Genomic DNA, 7292 nt, shown 5'->3' with positions numbered 1-7292 from the left:
AAATTGACATACAAGGACGCATGCGCATCTCACATGATTTTGTAGTCCAGAACATATGTGGTAGTAGAATTAACAATGTGTCCTTGTTCTTCGAAAAGCTTTTGATTTCAAGCTTATAAACTCTGTTCGTGACGAATTTCATCTTCATAATATCAAGATATTAGACCTTTGATTCACTATCCCACAGTACAACCAAATCGCTGCAAACTTCTGTAATACTAGAATAGTGGTGGCTAAATGTGTCCACATATTAGAGGTAGCTCGTACTATCATGACATTGTGAAGATGGTCGGTTTGTAGCTTATATTTACTTGTTACCTACCAACCCAAGATATTCTGAAAGAAGTATTATATGAAAAAAGTTTGAATATTGTAAAATGGTTTTACTAAAACAAAGCTGCTTGTGACCTTGTCTGGCAATCTATCTTTCCCACATCAAATTAGAAGCGTATATTCTTGTTCTTCGGTCCGTCCGTACACAGTTGCTAGTAAAAACTTTAGAAGGCACAATATTTTTGACAGATTTTGATGAAACTAGGTGAAATTGTTTATCAGCATCCAAGGGTGGGTTATTTCCCTCGTTTTTAGAAAAACGTTCGGACTTCTCACAATTCAGGATGGATTTTAAGTAAACTTGGACAATTATCACCGAATAATGAAATTTATCGAAATCAACTTATTCAAAATTATTGAATAATCATTACTCTTCAGCGTTATAATTCTGTTTTGTAAACAATGTATTAGAATTCTGGAGGGATTTAAATGAAACTTGGTAAATTTGTTTATAATTAACCAGGAAAGATCCAGGAAAATATATAATGCCCTTGTTCTTCTTAAAGCGTTTAATTTATAGCTTGGATGTTAAGTCACAGTTCATTACAGATTTGGATGAAACATGGTAAAACAAATGATCTCGAATGACGTAACTTCCATACATTTACAAAGCTACCAGCTATGTGAACTCTCCGAAAAGACCGCCAAGACATTCATTTCACCAACTAATTTTTGCCTATTTTGACAATTTTGTGTATTTCATTTCCATTACTTAAGTTATAAATGCAAAGCTTACCTTGGGGTAAAAACATAACAAGACCTACATCTATTAAAGGAGAATGACAAGCTGGGAATCTGTCATACAAGTAACACATTTTTCTCGATTCATGATAAGCTACTCCTAATCACGCCTTAATTATTACACAGGTTAACGCACATTGTATATGTCCATTACTTTCAGCTTTGTGATAATACCCAGGTAAACGTAAATCTTTATGATACAAGGCGAAAAGTGAGGAGAATCCATAGGTTTCATAAATACGTAGAATAATGAGAAATATAAATATCAGATTTGTCATTTTCATTTTCTGTCCGAATGTCAATGATATTCACTTTATAAGGAAATTAGCAATATCTGGACATATAATCATAATGATTGAAATGTCATAGTAATGGAAGGGAACTAAATTATTTATCTATAATTATATATTTACGCTTGAGGAAACAATGGAACATAATGTGTTCTAGAGAAGATGCATTTTCTATTTCGAGAAAGTAAGATAAGTGTAATAAATAATTTACATGTTGGTTGAAGTATAGCTTTAATAAATACAACAATTAAACAATACTCATATTACCTATGTGGACCCAGTCGTAGAATGGCATCAGGTATTCCGGAAGGGTGCTCAAATCCATAAAGTCTTTGAATAAAAGCTTAAAGCTTATAATACGAAGAATGATCTCGAGGACATTATGGTCTATCAGTTTAAGATATCGGCTTATTAGTATGTAATTAATATAGCAAGTAAACAATATTATTAACGTGGTCTCTCCGAAGGTTAAGTCGAGTTGACAAATCCAGTCGCAACGTGGAAATAAAGGTTGCGATTGTGCCTGTGATTAACTAATAATGGTTAATACAGATTGTGAAGATTGTTTTCTAATTGTCATGTGTAAGGGAAACAGGGGCCTGCTTTTACAGTTTGCAATGGAAATGATTATATTAATTCCAGATGGTTTTTAAGGGGCACAAATAGATTAATGCAAGCCAATGTTGTTGCAATTGTATGGATTCACTCAATCAATAGAATCAAATGTACATCAAGACATACCAAACAGAAATAGTCATCTTTATCAGAAGAGTCAATTATTTCTCCACCCTTCTTATTCCGATTCCCCTTGAATGACTTCGATTGGTATTAGGCTTTCTGAATCTTGTCGAAAGTTAATCTTTCTCATTGTGATGCGGTAGATATGTTTGTTTCAGCATCTTTCTAGGTTCAGGCGAGTCGGTTTCGAATTGCTGTTATATAAAGTATGACTTTGGATACGGTTTCTATATTCCCGGTGGATTGGGGATTGGCTTGGCTTTACAAGTATTGCTTCAAAGGTCCAAATACTTATCGGCTCATAGGTAGCAGTTTATAGTAGCAAACTTCATTCGCTGTAGAATAATAGGGTACTAAAATGGCCAAGTCGTAGATATCTTCACTGGACGCTGGAGGATGAACCTTACATGTTTCACAAAGTATTTGAGAAAAGTAACGAAAGTTTCTGCTACCATCCATCTAGATGGATAATGCCTTCCCCAAAGGCCTTTGATGGAATGGAATTTATTGACTGCGCAAAGTGTGATTAAAGTACCCCTCTGACATGAACTATTAATACTGTTGATCAACATTTCCAATACTTCTGAAGATTATTTACATTTAATACCCGGTTGATTAACATTTCTTATATCAGTTGATTCTCTCTGACCAAGTTTTGGTTGTTTTGTAATAAATTAGCGATCAGTCTTGTCCAGCACATTCATAACCAACCCCAGACGGTGAAATTATGATTACTTTTTTGGTGATAACCCAAAATAAATATTTGCAGCTCCTTGTATATAACTACCAATGTGAATTTCATTAAACTGAGAATAGGTTTAACAATGTTTGGTATAAACACAAGTCAATATCTCGTCAATTATTTGGCTTTTGCTCACTTAGCGCACGAGAGTAACGTTACATTTTAAAAATCCTTCATTAACATAACGTTAACATATATTTTCAGATATGATATGATATTATACCACAAGCGTGCCAACATCGGGCCTACTACGTTTTCAAATGAACGTAAAATTTAAGTTCTCAAGAATTGTCAATATGAGTATATATTCATCAGTGAACTTTCCTGGTGTCATAAAGTTACAACAAATTCCCTGTAAAATCTGGAAAATTCATAAAACTAAGTAAAAGCTTAATCTTGATATTAAGCGTTTTTCAATAGTTAATTGCATATTTATGGATAATTCTAAGTTTTTTTGGCTATATCGGATTATATAAGGATCCTATTATATTTTTTATGACACCAGGTATATCTACTGATGAATACATGCTCTTAATGGCCAAGTTCAAAATTCTTGAATTTTATGTTCATTCTAAGACGTAGTATCACTTTAAGGACACAACTTAATTTGTAAATAAAATCAAACACCTTACAGTTCCTCCTAATGCAATCTTGATTTACATCGATGTGTCGTCTATGTACACTAATACTATAATAATGCAGGGTTAATGGCAGTCCGTAAAACGTTTGAAACACACCCGGCCACAAACAGACCCGATGAGGAAATTCTACAGCTCCTGAAGATTTGCCTATTTAAATGATATTTAAATGATTTTACATTTAATGGTAAAACATATCCGCACGCTTCAGGGAGTGCTATGGGCAAGCGTTTCGCTCCTTCATATGCACACCTTTTTCACTCATTTTACACTTGTTCAAATTGCATTCCGTTTTGGTGACTTTACAATTGAAATAAACACATTTAAATACCAAGATTTTCGAGTGAAAAGAACTAGAACTTCAGTTCTGAAAATTCTACTCTGGAAGGTCTCAAACTAATAATTTTGTACTGTGCATTTCCAAACTTCATCCTGATGTTATCGGCGGAATCTGAGAAATAATTTTGTACCATGCATTTCCACACTTCAGAATCTGACAGTTGAATATTCTATGCAAGGCACGTCAACATTAGTTTTCAAAATTGTATCAAATCATATTGATATAAAGGTGTAAATATTACGAAGTATCGAATTCGCTGCCGGGCTCTATGAATAATGTGATTTAATTCTTAAGCGATTAGTATTTGTTCTTTTCAACTTTTTTTTTGCATAAAATATTCAAGGCTTATTTTACGATCTAACTTTTTCAAATTATTGTGAATAACCATGCGATAAATACAGACACATCGACATCAATATTAATTTGTAAATAACACAATTAATAAATATGTCACGTCGTAACTGTCCTTGGCACATTTATTGCACGAGTTCAGGTCAAACCCTTATTTCAATACCTGCCTGCAACTCTAGGTTTCAACACTTTATTTTAGTGAGCAATAGACTAGCTGTCCGTAGTGAGTTTTATTGGCGTCTGCGAGGCGATTAGGCGTCGTTGGTTCAGTTGCGCATCAAAGTAAGAAATATTCCGATTTCGAGGCCAGTGCGTCAGAAAGTCGACCTTGTTTCGGCTTTTACACGACAACCAATAACGAAGACTTCACTGATTTGAATTAAACTTGGTATGCGCATGTACTATTTTATCTAGTATGTTCAGATCTCAAATGAGTTCATAGGTGGCAATGTATTCGTGAAAGTCATTTTTTTTTTAAATTTAGAACCCTTGACTTGGTGACAACAAGTTGAAATTTAATTGTTATGGTGGTTGCAATCGAAGCTGTTGACTCGTTAGTCGTGGGCTTATATGACCTTGAACGCAAGCTATACTTACGGGGTTTAAGACTCCAACAAAGGCATGGAAAGTAGAGTTCCAGTTCTTAAGTTGAATGAATAAGTCGCGGTCAAAATAATAATTATTTAATATGTATTACTTTACATAATATTGCCCTTTCCTTACAACAGGTTCGTTTTCTTTTCTATTCAGCTGAATAGTGTATATACAGAGTGATTTGTTGCATAAGACCTTCGTTCAGATTTCCGCTTTGTTTATAGAAGTTTTCATGGAATGTTTTGTCACGCGTACTTAAAAAGTACGCTCAGAGATAAGAGACTAAAACCATAGACGCGCTTCTTAACGTTCAGATAGCAACGAGATAAGTTCGGGAAACAAACTGGGGTAATATATTTTGAGGTTGAGAAAAGGAGATATAACTATAATATTCTAACTATATTTCTAGGTTCCATCATTTTTTGGAATATTTTTGAATGTCACCAGTTGTTCAATAATTACGTAGTAAATAAAAAGTTTAATAATTTTTATCGTGATATATCGTTTTATCTCGAACACGATGTATTTATTCTTGTTTTGATGACGAGGTATGCATTGCGGTTGCCTATCATGGATATCGACAGATGTGTTTTTTATTTGAATCATTTCCAGCTTGTAAAACCTCTACTACGGACATTGGTATGGTAACGTATATGTCTCCAGGTAAATTTAACAATCATTTTTATACATCAACTTGAAGTTCGGGCGTTCATAGCACTCACTCAATATGATGCCTTCAAATTGTCTTAATTTCTCATCGAGTTTAGGCGTGGGTTTGTTTTTTAAGATTAGTTAGTATGTTTAAGCTAAGGCAAGCATGATGTCTCTTTATTGACGGAACAAGTTTGACCAATAAGCAGGATAACACTTAACCCGAAAGAGTTACCTTCGAGGAACCATCTCGTCTTGTGTTCACTCTAAGGATTAATTTTTTTTTGCATGGGCACTGATGGTGATCAGAAACCATTTCTTTGACTTACAGCAGAGCTAAGCTGAATTTGTAATGTCGCACTAACTCTGGAGGCTTTGAGGTCAAAGAGATAACGTTTTATACCTTACTGAAGTAACATTGGTTCTCTATATATCCCAACATAATAATTTACAGAACTGCTTTATTATGCTCACTGCGAATGATCTAAAAGAATGTGTATACTCTTATAGAATTAACAAATTGAATGATTATGACTTTCCGGGCCAATATTTTATGTTTGTGGCATGAAGATTAAAGAAATAAAACCAAATCTACAGATATATTTAATTCTCGAAATTTATGTGGTATAAGTTAGTAACACCTTCCATTGAGCGTTGTGAGACCTTAACTGAAGTGGCTGCGTAAAAATATAGATACGGAACGAAGGTTTGATCTACTTTAAATAAGACTGTAAAAAAGTTGAGAACACGTACACATCTTGTTTGTCTAGATTAACTTCCACAATATCGACTTTATTATTACCGCTTCAAACGTAACCTAATACTGCACGAAAAATTTATTTTTGATAAAATTACTATTAGTTTAGTTATTAAAATTTACGTTTTCAGATTTCTTGTATAGCGACCATTAAAAAAACTATGTCCTAATATAGAACAATCGATTCAAATTGAAATTGAAGGACACTGAAAAAGAAGGGTTTGTGACTTTTTCAGATAAATTTGTTTACAACATCGCCTTAAATAAACCAGCCCTGATGAGCAGTGTATATCTGAATGAGAAAGGTTGCAAAGCTGTTGATGGTGATTTGAGTGGAAGACAAATTCACACTAACAGAAATTCTCTGGAATGGTGGTGTGTTGACCTGGGGAAAATATACAACTTCACATCTATCGTCATTTATAACAATATGGGATACAACAGTAGGTTTGTTTGTAGTTGGAATTAATCTGTATCTTGTTATCGATATGGGAAATAAACGCTACTTCATCATGTGATAAAACGTAATGACCCGCTTACATAAATTGCCTATAAATACTTAAAAACCCACAATCATTATCTGAAATGGTGGTGTGTTGACCTGGAGAAAATATACAAATTTACATCTATCGTCATTTTTAACACGAATTCGAATCATCACAGTATATACTTAAGAAATGAATGGGTATCTTTGTGCTACATCAATTATCATCATAAAGCAGTGCTTATTTTCCATAACGATTACAAAATCCATAATCATTTCTATTATTTACCTCTTTTCTTTTTTTTTTCTTTTTTTTTGACAAAAATGGAATATTTTATATTATTTAACGATGAAAACGTGCTGAAACCGTTATTGAGCATCATAATGGTATCAGCGATAGTGGGATTCAAAGTGTTAACATGGTACATTGCCATCACAGGGCCAAAAAGAGTTAATAGTACAAGGTAGTACAGTTCCATAATAATGTGTTCTGTTATTTAACATACAGTTTTATTCCAGTTCTCTTAAACGATGGTTAACACTTCAATGAAATTAAGGTATACATAATTGTTTTCTTTTTTTCAGCTCACGTCAACAGACTACGAGGTTTGAAATTAAGATTAGACAATAAGA

This window comes from Lottia gigantea (genome assembly GCF_000327385.1).
Source record: "Lottia gigantea unplaced genomic scaffold LOTGIsca_18, whole genome shotgun sequence".
Classification (NCBI taxonomy): domain Eukaryota; kingdom Metazoa; phylum Mollusca; class Gastropoda; family Lottiidae; genus Lottia; species Lottia gigantea.
The sequence above is the reverse complement of the archived record's forward strand: the minus strand, read 5'-3'. Positions refer to the sequence as shown.